The following is a 16,257-nucleotide window of genomic DNA, read 5'->3' on the forward strand; positions in this document are numbered from 1 at the left end:
CCTACATCCTTCCTCATTCAAATACAAGCAGTCTCTTGCATACAGTTCCTTTCTGTTCTCAAATGTTCTCCAAGCAGCCATGTATTCCAAGCCTTTCTTTGACACATTCTGGCTATCATGCTATTCATTATTAATGCTCTTCTACTCAGCTCGTCATTATTATACCTGGGCATCACACACAAACACACACTTCCCTCTCTGAGTTTTCTTCTGTACAACCTCAAGCATGAATCTCAGATCTTTCACCACCTGATTTACACTGCCTCTCAAGTCATTTGTACTCACCACCACAATTATCTCATCCACCCTTTCACCCCACTTAATTGCCATAGCCACACTTTCTATCATTCCTCCAGGCAAACACTCCTCTGGCATCCTATCTTGAATATCACAGATCGTTTGAGTATCCATACATTGTACCTCTTACCATTCTGTTCTTTGATTGCTCACCTGCATTCCTTACTCTCTCTCTCTCTCTCTCTGTGTGTTCCCCCTACTTACTTGCTTGCTGTTTTGGCATCTCTCTATCCCTGGTTACAGCACTCCCTTGCATTCTTCTCTTTCCCTCTCTCCTACTGTTTCTATTCTCTCTTCTATCATTCCCAGAATTCTCTCACTCCTACTCTGATTCGCCTTGCATTCATCTCTTCCATTCACTTAATCTCATCTTTTGCACTTCTCAACTTGTTCCTGAGCCATTCCACCTCCTCTTTCAGTTCATCTCTCTCTCTCTCTCTCTCTCTCTGCAAGCTACCCACTCTTGCTTGGCATTCATCCTCCCATTTAAGACCATCTCCAAAAACTTCACAATTATTCAAACTTTCCACACTCCCCACTCTTATTTTTTCATTTATATTTTGCTCGTTATTCTCACCCTCTATCACGCTACTCATTTCTCTAGGTCAATATTCTCCTGCCTCTGATGCAATGCCACCGAGATCAGTTATGGTAATCTGTAACTCACAAAGTTCTTCCCACTTCCTACATTTTTTGCATACGTGCCCCCCCCCCCATCTCTCACCTACCCAACTGCCGGGATGTGTACATACCACAAAATCCTGTAGTATGCTATGCAAAATGTAGTCCTTAAATGTTGGAGGACTTGGTGACATGCCATTTGTAATTTGAGCTACAGCTGCCATCATCATTCAAATAGTGCCAAGTACTAGGAACTACTATAACTATATACTAAACACTCTACTATCAGCTATATTTATGCGATACTATGAGTATAAACCATACTTATCTATAAACTATACTATACTAAATAATGAAACATGTTTTTCTTCTCTTCTACCACAGAACGCACCCGACTCTGACCTTGTCCTCTCACTAAGGATAAACCAAAATTAAACACAGTATATACAACAACTAAACTTCGAAAGCAACACCACTGAAGAACACTTGTGTATCACTGACTAAAATGTAGCAGAATTTGAAATAAAAGCCACACAATATACTGATTAAAAACACTTTCTTTAGCACAGCTCAAATCTACCACTACGTTCTTCCATGTTATTGTTTTCTAATATATCCTAAAAAAAAAAAAAACACATTGTCCTCAACTCTGTACAAATTCTTTACAATTAATTGATAAATGAGAGTATTCAAAGTTATCCTTCATTTAATTGCATTGGACAGTTAAGATGAGCACTAATGCACTATCATCATTATCATCATCAAATTCCTAACCTAATTGCATATAAAATCCTCAAAGATCTAAGCAATGAAACTAGAGAAAAAGCAGATATTAATACCATTAAAATAGAAACATGGCAAAATCACTACCAAGATCTATGGTATGATGAAAACATTCAAAACAGAAAACTACCCTTTGTAAACATCTCTGATAACTTGGAAAACATCACTCTAGAATAATTAACAGAAGCATTAACCCAAAGCAAAACAGGAAAGGCTCCAGGAGAAGACAATATAAACTTGGAACTTATCAAATATGCAGGACTTGAATTCTCACTCAGGTTACTTAACTTTTATAATATGATCTGGAAAGAAGGAAAATGCCCACAAGATTGGACCAAAGCAATAGTGATTCCCATCTACAAAAAAGGACACAAATCTGATTGTAATAATTATCATGGAATCAGTTTACTTAGTACCTGTTATAAAGTATATGCAAAAATCTTACCATATAAACTTAAACGTATAGTAGACCCAAAATTAATAGAAGAGCAAAATGGATTCAGAAAAGGTAGGTCTTGCATAGACTCTGCATTTACTTTAAAATTATTAATTGAAAAACACAGAGAAATGAACATAGAAACACACATAGCTTTTATAGATTACACCAAAGCATTTGATAAAATTATCAGAGAAAAAGTATGGGAAATCCTTAAAGAATATGAAATACCCAACCAACTCTTTAGAGCCTTATATAATATATATCAACATAATAAAATATCTGTGAAGTACAATAATTCAACATCAAGCTGGAAACCAATAAATCGAGGAGTACATCAGTGTTGCCTCTCTCACCAGTTTTATTTAATATATCATCATCATCATCAAATTCCTGCCATGTACCCTCAAGGGGTGTACAGGATATGATAGTACTACATGAAAAAAATTACATCATTACTAACTTCCTATCTACAATTTTCCTCCAAATCAGTCTGTTACTTACCAAGACTCCAACATTATCAGATCTTATATTTCTATCATCTAAGGCACTTTGTACCATATCAATCCACCTATATCTTGGTCTTCCTCTGGGTCGTTTTGCTGCCAACCTGGCAGAGAACACTTGTTTTGCTAATCTTTCCTCGCCCATTCTGTTTAAGTGACCATACCACCTGAGATTAGCTCTACAAATGCATTCCGGGATGCTGACAATGTCAAGTTCTTTCCTAATATCCTCGTTTTTAATATGATATTGCCATTGATGCCATCTGTTCACGCCTATAATCTTTCTCAGGACTCTCATATCTGCGGTCTCTAGTCGTTGGTCAAGTGTTTTACTTCTGCCCCAGCTCTCAGATCCATAAGTTAAAACTGGTTTGAACACTGTCTTGCATACAGCTAATTTAGTGTTCCGACTAATTTCTCTCTTATTCCAAATGAATTTATTCAGTTGACTTCCCACCATACCAGCTTTGCTGATTCTGTTGTCTATTTCTATATTCAATTTACCATCTTCAGTAAAAATCATGCCTAAGTAGCTGAAATGTGTTACTTGTTCCACAGGTTCTCCATTCACAACACAGTTAACATTTTCAATGATTCTGCCTATTTTCATTGTCTTTGTCTTTTAATTGCTGACTTTCATACCATATCTATTACAACAGCTATTCAATTTAGTCAGAGAATCTTGCAGACTTGTAGCAGATTTATTTAGAAGTATAACATCGTCCGCATAAAGCAAAGAGCTGACATTATCATCTCCAATTTTGATATCATGTTTAATACCACTTTCCTTCATAATGTGATCCATATAGATAATGAATAACAGAGGGGATAATGTACATCCTTGTCTCACACCAGATTTAACATCAAACCATCTCCCTTTTCTAAATCACTTAGGGAATTGAAACAACGTAGATCCGAATATAAATTAAATAATACTTTAATAGATATTTCCGATATTTCGGCAATGTCACATTGCCATTTTCTAAAGGAACTTACAAAAAGGCAGGTGCACACAGGCACTAACAATACAGTAACTGAGAATGAAGATACGAAGCTATCGTTCTCCTAGAAGTCCTGATGGTGCCCTCTGTGGGCTAAGTAGGCGTTCTTAGCCATTGGGCTGAAGGTCTGCTGATGTATGCCTCCCAAATTTGGGGCGGTCGCATACAACCAAATTTGTTGAGGTTTGGAGAGTTTCTTAGGGCAGAGGCTGATTCCATAAATAATCTTTCTAATTTATATTTGCTCCGGTGTATTATTGTTGCTTTCTTCCACCATATTCTGTGGCGAGTATCCAGAGCATGGGCTGCAAGACCAGAATGGCTATACTTGTAAAACCAGATGTAGTCCTTGTGTTCAGAAATTCTGATATTCGCTGTCCTGCCTGTTTGGCCAAAGTACGACAGTTTACAACTGCAAGGGACCTGGTATACACCAGGTAGGTCTAGGGGAAGTGGTTGGTCTTTGGTAGAGCAGATAAGGGATGCCAATTTTCTGTAAGGCCTGTAACAGGAGGTGAGGTCATGTTTTTTTAGAATTTTGGTAATTTTTTCTGAGGTGCCTCGAATGTAGGGAATGGTGATGGATTTAGAGTAATCTTTTTTGTGGAGGGGGGGAGGAGGGGGGCTGTGGTTTGAAGGTTTTAATATTTTTTTTTTGGGGGGGGTAGCCATTGGCTGAGAAAGTGTTGAGGATGTGATTTAGTTCACTATTAAGGGCTATGTCGTTAGGACAGATTAGTTTAGCCCTGTTGTATAGTGTTTTTACCACTTCATATTGTTGTGGGGGGGGGTATTGTTGGTGGATGTATCTGCCTGTATGGGTGGGTTTTCTGTAAACTGAGAAAACCAAAGATCCATCAGGCTGGCAGGTGACTATTGTGTCTAGGAAAGGGAGGCAGTTGTTTTCCTCTTTTTCCAGGGTGAACTTGATTCTGGCATGTTGGTTGTTTAAGTGTGTAAGGAAGGAGAGGAGTGTTTCAGAGCCATGTGGCCAAATGGCGAACACATCATCAACGTAGCGACTCAAATTTGGGAGGCATACATCAGCAGACCTTCAGCCCAACGGCCAAGAACGCCTACTTAGCCCGCCAAAGGGCACCATCAGGACTTCTAGGAGAACGATAGCTTCATATCTTCATCCTCAGTTACTGTATTGTTAGTGCCTGTGCACCTGCCTTTTTGTAAGTTCCTTTAGAAAATGGCAATGTGACATTGCCGAAATATCGGAAATATCTATTAAAGTATTATTTAATTTATATTCGGATCTACGTTGTTTCAATTCCCTAAGTGATTTAGAAATGCATAACCAACGTATAAGCCTGTCTACGAAAACCATCTCCCTGTACTTCCTTCAATTCTAACTGCTGACTTACAACTCAAATAAAGACTAAGTATTGCTTGATATAATGCCCCATTGACACCATATAACTGCAGCGTATTGAATAGCTTCTCTCTTGGAACCTTGTCATATGCCTTTTCCAAATCGACAAAACTTAAATACAGATCTTTGTTATATTCCCATGCTTTCTCAACTATTTGTCGTAAAGTGAAGATCTGATCCTGACAGCCTCTATTTGGCCTGAATCCAGCTTGTTCTTCACCAAGCTTTTCTTCCACAATTCTTCTCAACCGTTTCTCAAGTATCCTTGCATAGATCTTGCCAGGAACACTCAGTAGGGAAATACCTCTGTAATTCTCACATTCAGCCCTATTTCCCTTTTTATATATGAGTACTATGAGAGCTCTACTCCAATCACCGAGAATTTGTCCCTCTGTCCATGCTTTCTGAACTATGCAGTGCAGCCACTGTAAGACTCTTATACCTCCATACTTCAGCATTTCTGGTCGATTATCATCTATTCCTGCTGCCTTTCCACATTTCAAGCCTTTGATGGCTTTTTCTACTTCAAGTATAGATATTGTCGTGACGTTCTATTTTAATGTTATGTTCTAAATCCGCCATCTTGGTTCAAGTCACTCTTATCAATATAACACTTAATCGCAAATTGATCACCGATCCAAAAGTAGAGAAATTTATAATTATACTGCGCCACCCTATTTTTAGATTAGTCTATATAAAATAGTAGGATCAATTCTTAATTAAGTTAGCAGTCTTCTCATTAGTTTAGGCCGAATTATTTACTATTCCACTTGGGGTTCCTGCAAGATTCGAATATTTATGAACGGTGCAATAAAAAGGAATTCAGGCAAACACAATAATTAGATTAACAAAATAAAACATTTAATATATGATATATAACAAATACAAGAATTCTACTTTTAAATGAAACAATACAAATAACTTAATACATCTTGCTAAGTCACTCATTCCAATTCAATGTTCTAAACTTTAACATATAATTCACTGCTTCAATATTACAAGTTTTCTTAACTCAAGTTAATACAACAAAACTTCTCATTTGATCAGTCTGCACACATCTATCAGTTGTACTTAATGTTTAAATTCACAGCAGGCACTAATCAAGGTAGATAATATTCCAAGCAAACTTATTCCGGACCTTGAACCTTGGAGATACGCTATAGTTAATGTTAGAATAAATAAACATGTATGACTACTCTTACCAGATATAATCTTCAATACATCAATCTATTGCGAGCACACTTATAAATTAACTTATTTGAGCTAGCGGAACACATTAAATAAAATTCTCCAACGCTTTAACTGAACTATTGTTATTCGCGCTTCACTACTCTAATAAAAAAAACACATCAACAAGCCACTGATATCCTTCCTTATTTACTTTTCTCAAACTAGTTAATCTCAATATGATTCTTCTCAGGACAACATAGAATTAAGACGTAATCCTAGACTAACTGGAACTAATCAGAATTTTGCATTCAATGTCCAGTTCTTTATCCGGTTACGGCATTAATCTTCCTTTTACAACACAGCTGACTTCACTTGCAGCTAAGTATATGATTCACTATGTTTTGGCTCACTTCTAAATACTCTTCTCATGAATTTCTGCCCTAGAGAACTTATAATTTTCTTCCACTTCTTTTGCTTGTATCCTACCTTCCTTTCCGCTCCGCAAAAACTTCCTCTCTTCTCTCTAATTAATAATCTTCTCTTATTTCTTTTCCAACCCTTTCAGTCCGAAGATCACGCTCTATTCGACTCGTGTTGTTTATTTCATGCGTCTCCATGACAACGCATGAACGTAAACATTTTGCTAATGTAACACAACGCTCTACTCTTACATAAGTGATTACATAACGTTAAATTTTCACAAATAAGAATAAACAGAATATTTGAGCTACGTAATCAGCGCTCTTTCATTACGTATACAATTATTTATAATACACTTTTCGTTACTTTACATATATATATTTCAGTTATTATAAATTCTACACATATTATTATTTAATAAATTAATAGTAGGTTAAGTTTAGAATAAATATTTAAATAGTAATCCTTAATTAAGGAACAATAAATAATCTTTATACAAATTATGATTAATATATAATAAGCAATGTTAAATGTGAATGAAAAAAAAAAAATTACACAACATAGTTTTATTCACAATTTAACAATATGTATTCCTGACTGCATGCCTGGTCAGTGTTTTTTATCACTGTGCTGTCATCACTGCTTGTTTCATTTAGCAGTTTTTCAGAGTATTTACTCCATACTTCAAGAATATCTTTTTCTCCTGTATTCATGTCACCTTTATCATCTCTAATTCCTTTTACAGCACTCTTTCCTCCATTCCTAAGCTTCTTCAACAACCTCCAGAATATTTTGCCACCTTATTGATATTTATTTTCTATATTCTCCCATGACTTTTGTTTAGCTAGTTTTACACACTGTTTAGCTTTCTTACATTTGTCTCTGTATTCTGTAAGAATAAAAGCTGACTTATTTGCCAGGAACTTTTGATATGCTTTCTTCTTTTCCTTCACTGCCTTTTTAACTTCCTGTGTCCACCAGGGAGTTCTGATTTTTTTATCCTTGCACACAACCTCACCACATGCCTCTCTGGCAGAATCAATAAATGTTTTCTTCAGAGTTTGCCACTGAATCTCCAAGGTTTGATTCCTGTTCTCAAACTCTTTCATTTTCTTTTCAATAATCTTTCTGTATTTTAGTCTACAGTTTACATCTGAGAGCTGCTCAACTTTTATTCGCTTTAAAACTTTCTTACATATTATTCTTTTCAATATGAAATTCAGTTTTATCCTGCTCAAGACTAAATAGTGATCGCTTCCAATTTCAAATCCTGTGTACACTCTGGTGTCCTGCACCAGGGAGAAAACATCACTATCAACAATAACATAGTCAATGAGACTTTTCTTATTCCTAGCCTCTTCTCTCCATGTGAATTTGTGCACATTTTTATGTTGGAACATGGTGTTAGTAATAACCAGTCCATGTCCTGAGCAGAAATCCAACAGATATTTGCCATTATTATTAGCTTTGCTCTTTTCTCCAAATTTTCCCAAAATATTTTTATATGTCTCACAATCATTTCCTACTCTGCTATTTGATCCCCAACAAGGACCACCTTTTCCTTTTTCATTGTGTCAGTTGCTTTTTCTAAAGCGTCAAAAAATTCCTCCACTTCTACCTTAGTAGAACCTTCTGTGGGACCATAGGCACAAATAAGTCTCATTGTCCAGTTCCCCATTCTCATATTTGCCCACATTACTCTACTTGAGACTGACTGCCATTCAAGAAGATTAGCCTCGTATTTTGTGTTGAATACTATGGCTACTCCTTCTTTTCCTTGATTGTCATTGCCTGAATATAACATTTTGTATTTATTGCTCAGAACGATCTCACCAGTTTTTGTCTTTTTTGTTTCAGTCACCCCTATTATGTCGATCTGGTACTTATCTAATTCCTCAGCTAGCTCCATTTCTTTACCATTCAGGCTTCTTACATTGATAGTACCGATCTTTAACTCTGGGGATGTTGAGTTGGGGTTTGTTTTCAGATTTGTTCTCCAGTAGCTGACTTTTCGCTGTTTGCCCTGGTTCCCTGGCGAAAACAACGGGGGCCTTGTTTAACCGGATAAAACCCCAGCCGGCATGAAATTTTGTCATGTTGTACCAATATTTTTTATTTTGGTATACATTACATAAAATCATAAAAGAATGGAAGATAACTAATGAAGGAGGATGGAAGATAAACCAATAATACCAGATTAGCTACTCTTATTTTTTGCTGATGACCAAATAATCCTTGGAAACATTGAAGATGAACTACAAAAATCATTATGCAGTCTAAATAATCTGATAAAAACATATGGTATGAAAATATCAACAGAACAGACAAAACAAAAGTCATGGCCTTCAAAGGTGCTAATCCAATAAGAAGCAAAATAGTAATAAATAACAAAATAATAGAGCAATTAAATACATTCAAATATTTAGGTTGCACAATGTCATATGAAAACGAAGCTGATATTAGCTACTCTTCTTTTTGCTGATCACCAAATAATCCTTGGAAATAATGAAGATGAACTACAAAAATCATTATGCAGTCTAAATAATCTGATAAAAACATATGGTATGGAAATATCAACAGACAAAACAAAAGTCATGGCCTTCAAAGATGCTAATCCAATAAGAAGCAAAATAATAATAAACAACAAAATAATAGAGCAAGTAAACACATTCAAATATTTAGGTCGCACGATGTTATATGAAAATGAAGCTGATATCGAACTAAAGATATCAAACTTTTTAAAAGTAACAGGCATCATAAATAAAATTTTTAAACCCAATTATGTACAAAAACACACACAAATAAGAATCTACAATACTGTTGCTAAACCAACCTTACTTTATGGCAGTGAGATATGGACAATAAAAAAAAAGCAGATGAAAGAAGAATTGAATCATCTGAAATAAAATTTCTGCACAGAACTGAAGGAGTCACAATAATGGACAAAATGAAAAGCAGCAAAATCAGAAAAAATCTTGGAATTACAAACTCCCTAAATGAAACAGTTATTTGCTATAGAGAAAAATGGAAAGAACATATACTAAGACTGAATAGAAGCAGAATACCTAAACAAATTCTAAATTACCACCCAAAAGGTACTCTATGCAGAGGAAGACCTTTAAAAAGATGGAATTGAGTCCAGAACAGGCCACTTGCCCTATAAGCCTGGAAAAGAAGAAGAAGACATTTATAATTAAATCTTCAGTATCATTATGATTTATAATTGCTTATATTATATATAAAAGGAATGCATTTAAATCATAATTATCAACTTTATTTACTTGATCGGCTGCTCACCTTAACGTGATATATTTGAACCTTTAGTAACAATATTTCTGTAATTAAATTAAAACAAGCAGTTTCATTATTGCTTGTCCTTTTACCATTTTCGAATCATAAGATCACCATGATTTAAAAATACTGAAAATGGGTATGACTTACCAAGAATCTGCTATTCACTATCACTACTTCTGGTCTCATACGATTTGAGTGGTATTAACAAAAGATTGCGCAACTCAATGGATTTCAACTCGACAATTGTTGAGTTGAAATCCATTTGGTTGATAATCTTCAATCAAATTCCAAAATATCTGAAACTGCCATAATAATATTGACTATCCATTTTTTAAAGTTTTAAGCTTATTTTATTGAGTTGAAATGCTGACAATCTTCAACCAAATTCCAAAATATCTGAAACTGCCATGATTACATTGACTATCCATTTTTTAAAGTTTAAACTTTTTTCATGTATGTAAAAAGTGTGTGATATATGCGAACTGTTTTAATTTCTTTTTTTAAAATCAGGGGTGCAAGATATACGTGAGGGCGAGTTATATTTGAGTAAATACGGTAATTTCCCATCTTCACTAAAAATTGTTCCTAAGTAGCTGAAATGCTTTACTTGTTCTATTGGTTCTCCATTCACGATACAGTTGATATTTTCAACATTTCTGTCTGTATTCATTTTCTTTGTCTTCTTATTGCTGATTTTCATACCAAATTTATTACAACAGTTTTCAGTTTAGTTAGTGAATCTTGCAGACATGTACTGGGTTTATTTAAAAAATATAACATCATCTGCATAAAGTAAAGAGCTGAGATTTACATCTCCAATTTTGATAACAGGTTTAATACTGCTTTCCTTCATACTTTTTACTGTATTTTCTTTCACATTATGAAATGTGATCCATATAGATAATGAATAACAGAGGGGATAATGTACATCCTTGTCTTACATCAGATATAACATCAAACCATCTTCCAGTATTTTCTTCAATTCTAACTGCTGACTTACAACTCAAATATAGTCCAAGTATTGCTTAACATAATACTCCATTGACACAATATAACTATAGCATTTTGAATAACGTTTCTTTTGGCATCTTTTCATATGCCTTTTGTAGGTCTACAAAACTTAAATACAGACTATAACTTTGTTAACCTACGATTTCTCAACTGTATGTCATAAAGTGAAAATCTGATCCTGACAGCCTCTATTTGACCAAAATGCAGCTTGTTCTTCACCAAGCTTCTACAGTCCTTCTCAATCATTTCTTAAGTATACCTGGATTAATCTTACCAGGAACACTCAGTAGGGAATTACCTCTGTGATTCTCGCATTCAGCTTTATTTCCCTTTTTGTATATGGTTACACTGAGAGCTCTATTCCAATTATCTCTAATTCATATATAAGAGTTCATATATAATTCATATATAATGTGAATTATATATGAACTATATATAATTCATATATAAAAGTCTTTTTATATATGAATTAGATATTCATATATAATAGACTTTTATACCTCCATACTTGAGCTGTCGAATATCATCTCCTGCTGCCCTGCCTTTCCACATTTCAGGCTTTTGATGGCTTTTTCTACTTCAAGTATGGATATGTATTCCTGATTGCATGCCTGCTAATTGTTTTTTTACCATAGTTTTGTCATTGCTTGTTTCATTTATCAATTTTTTGAAGTAATTACTCCATATATATCAAGTGTTAAATTTATGGTGTTTAATTAAATCTTGTCGTCTTCTGCGGCATTGTAAAATATACGTTTTATTTTATCTTATTCAAAACTTATTCTCAAAATTTACTTTACTTTAACATTATACTTTAACTTTACTTTAACTCAATCTTAACTTAAACAGTTGTAACTCAGAGCTCGTAATCCATTGCTTGATTTAATCTCTTAACCTTCAATTCTCTCACTCAACTTAATTTTCCCTTTGTCTCACGGTTGCAAATATTATTATTCATGTGTGCAAAACCTTCAGATCTAAGAAATTACCTCTGGCTGGAGCCAAACTCTTTGTTTGAACTACTGGCATTTTTCTAAATTGAATTTTGGAAATGATTTCTAGCTGCGCCACCAAAATTTGTAGATAGGAGATGAATATACTTCCAAAGAAAAACACTCAGTAAAACACAGAAACTTCTCTCTTATTTAATACTAAATCTAGCAACAAAAAAATTCTATACTATAGTCATGGCTATTCAACTCTAGGACACACACAGATTCGAATTTTAGGAGCAGTGCATTGGTAAGCAAGAATCAGGCAAATTATTTAAACTAGAAAACAATTTATTCATAATCAAAGAAAGTACAAAAGGGTTAATACTAAAATTACAAGAAAGTTCAGGTTCTATACTTCAATAGCAACTCATAAATGCAAATACAGTTAATCTTCTTAAGTAACCAATTCTTGTAAAACAACGTGTATATGATGTTTCTTTAGTTAACACTTAATCACACACAGAGCAATTCTTCGATTCTGAACAAAAGCAGACTTAGCTAATATCAACAATATTAAGCACATATTATGTCACCTTAAAGTATACTAAGTTTTCTCTAACTCAGCAAGATAATTCAAAGATTAGCTTAATGCCTATAGTCCTCAATTATTATTACAAAGAAAACTTCAGACAAATCACCATCACAATTCTGTCTCTAGTAAAAACAATATAAAGGCCTTACTTTGAATTAGTAGTCTAGTCCACTCTCATAGATTCTTGAATTCTCTTTCCTCTGATACTTTCCAATCTTGGCTACGCACACAGGAACTTTTTCCAGGATTTGTGAGATCTCTTCTTACAATTACAGACGTCAGGGACTTGGCGGCATAAAAATCCGGTAATAACCTTCTTCAAACACAACTCAAATTAGTTGTCTCGCACTTCTGGCATCTATCGACTGGAACGCAGGACTCCGACCTTGAATCGGGGCTGCTTTCCTGAACCTGGATCCAAATCAGAACGAAGATGAACTTATTCTGCCACATACACACTTCTAATCTGCCTCTCCTTCTGCATGGCCGTCCACGTGAAGACGATTAGCAAAACTCCGTCGCGACTCTATAACTTCTGACCTCCGTTGCCGTAACCCTCGTAACTGTGTAACCTGCCTCGGCATAACTCGTCGTGTCTCAGCAACCCTTTTATCTTAGTCTTTTGAGTTCTGGCTACATTTTTAATCCCTTGGGGATGTCGTGGGTCTGCACCTGCCACCTTTTTTTTTGTCCTTGCATTAAGGCAGGAAACCCCCGTACATATTTGACCTTCATGATGGTAATTGCCCTAGGTCATAAGTTAATAAGATAATCCGTCTGAGAATATCTTTCTCTGGAACTTTCTTTTGACATAAATTATTTCACATTTAATTTTCTTTGTTCTTTTTACAAAATTTTGGTAGTTACACTATTTAACAATTCACAATAATTTATTTCTATATTACTAAACATAACAGATTTTGCTGATTAATCACAAGTATATTGAATAGATTCTCGTTTACCAGTAAAATCGGTATATAAGGTAAATTTGTATAAAATTCCTTCTGTACCCGATTTTACACAAGAATATCTTTTTTCAGCAGTTTTTATGTCACCTTTATCATCTCAAATTCCTTTTATAGCACTCTTTCCTCCATAGCTGAGCTTTTTCAACAGCCTCCAGAATATTTTGCACCTTCCTGATATTTATTTTCTATGTTCTTACCAAAGTCTTCCCATGACTTTTGTTTAGCTGGTTTTACACAGTGTTTAGCTTTCTTACATTTGTCTTTGTATTCTCTAAGAGCACATGCTGACTTATTTGCCATGAACTTTCAATATGCTTTCTTCTTTTCCTTCACTGCCTCTTTAACTTCATGTGTCCACCATGGAGTTCTGATTTTTCTATCCTTGCAGACAACCTCACCACATGTTTCTCTGGCTGAATCAGTCAATGTTTTCTTCAGGATTTGCCACCGATTCTCAAAGATTTGGTTCCTTTTCTCAAACTCTTTCATTTTTTCTTGAATAATGTTTGTGTATTTTAGTCTACAGTTCACATCTGAGAGTTGCTTAACTTTTATTCACTTTAAAACTTTCTTAGATGTTCTTCTTTTCAATATGAAATTCAATTTTATCCTACTCAAGACTAAATTGTGATCACTTCCAATTTCAAATCCTCTGTACACTCTAGTGTCCCCCCAGGAAGAAAAGTATCAACAATAACATAGTCAGTGAGACTTTTCTTATTCCTTGTCTCTTCTTCCCATGCGAATTTATGCACATTTTTATGTTGGAACATTGTGTTAGTAATTACTATTCCTCTTCAAGTGATGAATAGTAATTTGGTGATTCCATCATGCGCTAGAAAGCATTCTGTCCTTTTCAAATGTTTGCTTCTTGATATCAAATATTGAAATCGGGTCCATCTGTAAATCTTTAGGTGTGATTTTTGTACCCCCCCCCCCCCCAAAAAAAAAAAAAAACGCACACACATGCAGATACTTGAAGCTACAAAGCCTATACCAAATCATAATCATATGTGGGCAGTACTCAAGAGCAGAATAATCTGTTGATGTGGTTTTTGAACTGATAGCAGTTGTAGTCTTTTGGGGAGATAATTCAAATAATAAAAAATGAACGGAGCAGCTGGTTTGCTGTGTCATCAATTCTTTGTAAAAGGATGTTGGACAATTGTTATGATATTATAAATGTAGTAGAAATGGTGGCATGATGGATGTCAGTTCTGCTGTGTCTATGTCCATGAGGTGCATCAATTAGCCTGAACTCTTCTAAACAGCAGTTTTTGAGAGATCTTTAGATGCACCAACAAAAAAGTAAGTACTGTATTCCAAGGTTGTTGACAGTTTTGTGAGTTGTATAAAGTTAGTGGACAGATGAAAAATAATATCTTAGCAAAATAAAAAAGATGCCAAGTTTTTCTTGGAAGCCAAACATATAGATATAATTTGCTTGTGCCAATAGGAGTAAGTGTCTGTCTCAGAAGATAGATCTAGCTGTGACTATCATATCAAAGATAAGGGGGGGGGAATAACTAATAATTTTTTGTGAGAACATGATGTGGAAATCTGTGTTTAGGGCACTTATTGTATAATCTTGAAGCTTGAGATGTTTGAGCACTGCATTTGTTATCGGAGTAGAAGAAATGCAGAGTATTATCATCTTCAAAACCCTAAAAAAGGTGGGTGAATTAAGAAATCCTTGAGGAACACCTTTATTAATAGAAAAAAAAATTGCAAGAGAAAGAGTGCACCATCCACCACAACACTCAATGAGAGTAACCAAGAGGAAACTGGAAATCTAGTTACAAAGGGTAGAAAGCAGACCATAAAATGGTATTTGCTGAGAAACCCTCAGTGCCAAAATGGATCACTTATTTAATCTATGAAAGATTATATTAATCATGCGCATGTGTTTTCATTATGATGTTTTCTTTTGTTTTGGGGTATAGTTTTAGGAAATCTGACTGATTTTTACTTTTTTTTTTTTTGTTATCCATAACATAAGAAATTTGTATTTTCATTAAAAAAAAACAAAAAAAACTGTTCTGTATCAGCAGATTAGGTGAAACAAGCTAGTTTTTGACTCCAATATTTCTGATAAATCATGCATTTTTGAAAAGAAATAACACTGAAAAATCCTGTTGATAAAAACTACTCTGTTTCAGCTAACCCATAGTTTAAAAACTTGCATCATTTACCTGAATGAGAGAGTGAATGAGTTAAAGGTTGGGGTCATATGGAGCTTTGATGCAGTATTATGCTTTTATCATGCAATATAATGGACCACTACTTTTCAATTTGTTCATTAACGATATAGGAAAAGATCTGAGAGGAAGTGTTCACTTGTTTGCTGATGATGCAAAGTTGGGTAGAGCAATAGTGAGTGCACAGGATGTCAAAATTTTGCAGGATGATTTGGATAGTTTGGAGGACTGGGCTAAGGAAAATGGATGTCAATTTAATGTGGCAAAGTGTAAGGTTATGCATTTTGGGGTGAAAAGATTTGCAGCAGTATATCACATTGGTGGAACAGTACCCCAGGAAATTGAGGCCAGGGATTTGGGGGTACATTGCAAAAGTAGCTAAATCACTCATCAAATCACTTGGTTGCTGAACAATAACCTGTTTGTCTCAAGCAGAGACAAACAGGTTATTGTTCCTCTGTATCGAGCCTTGATAACACCCCATCTAGACTACTGTGCCCAGACATGGGCACCAGGGTTTCTTCTTGATGGGGAGGAGGTGGAGATGATCCAGAGACGAGTGACCAAGGTGATAGCAGGTCTATGGAATGAACCTTATGAGAACAGGTTGAAGATTTGTGGGTTGCAGAAATTGATTGATAGGC

At 34.9% G+C, this 16,257-nt stretch overlaps 1 protein-coding gene across 2 annotated transcripts in view; it reads left to right on the forward strand.

Annotated features, from left to right (window-relative positions):
• LOC150102025 (lysine-specific demethylase 2A-like) overlaps positions 1 to 16,257 on the forward strand; it is a 478,446-nt gene that overhangs the window by 375,638 nt on the left and 86,551 nt on the right. The window lies entirely within an intron of this gene.

This window comes from Typopeltis vanoorti, chromosome 11 (genome assembly GCF_054136105.1).
Source record: "Typopeltis vanoorti isolate ZY-2024b chromosome 11, IOZ_Tvanoo_1.0, whole genome shotgun sequence".
NCBI lineage: Eukaryota > Metazoa > Arthropoda > Arachnida > Uropygi > Thelyphonidae > Typopeltis > Typopeltis vanoorti.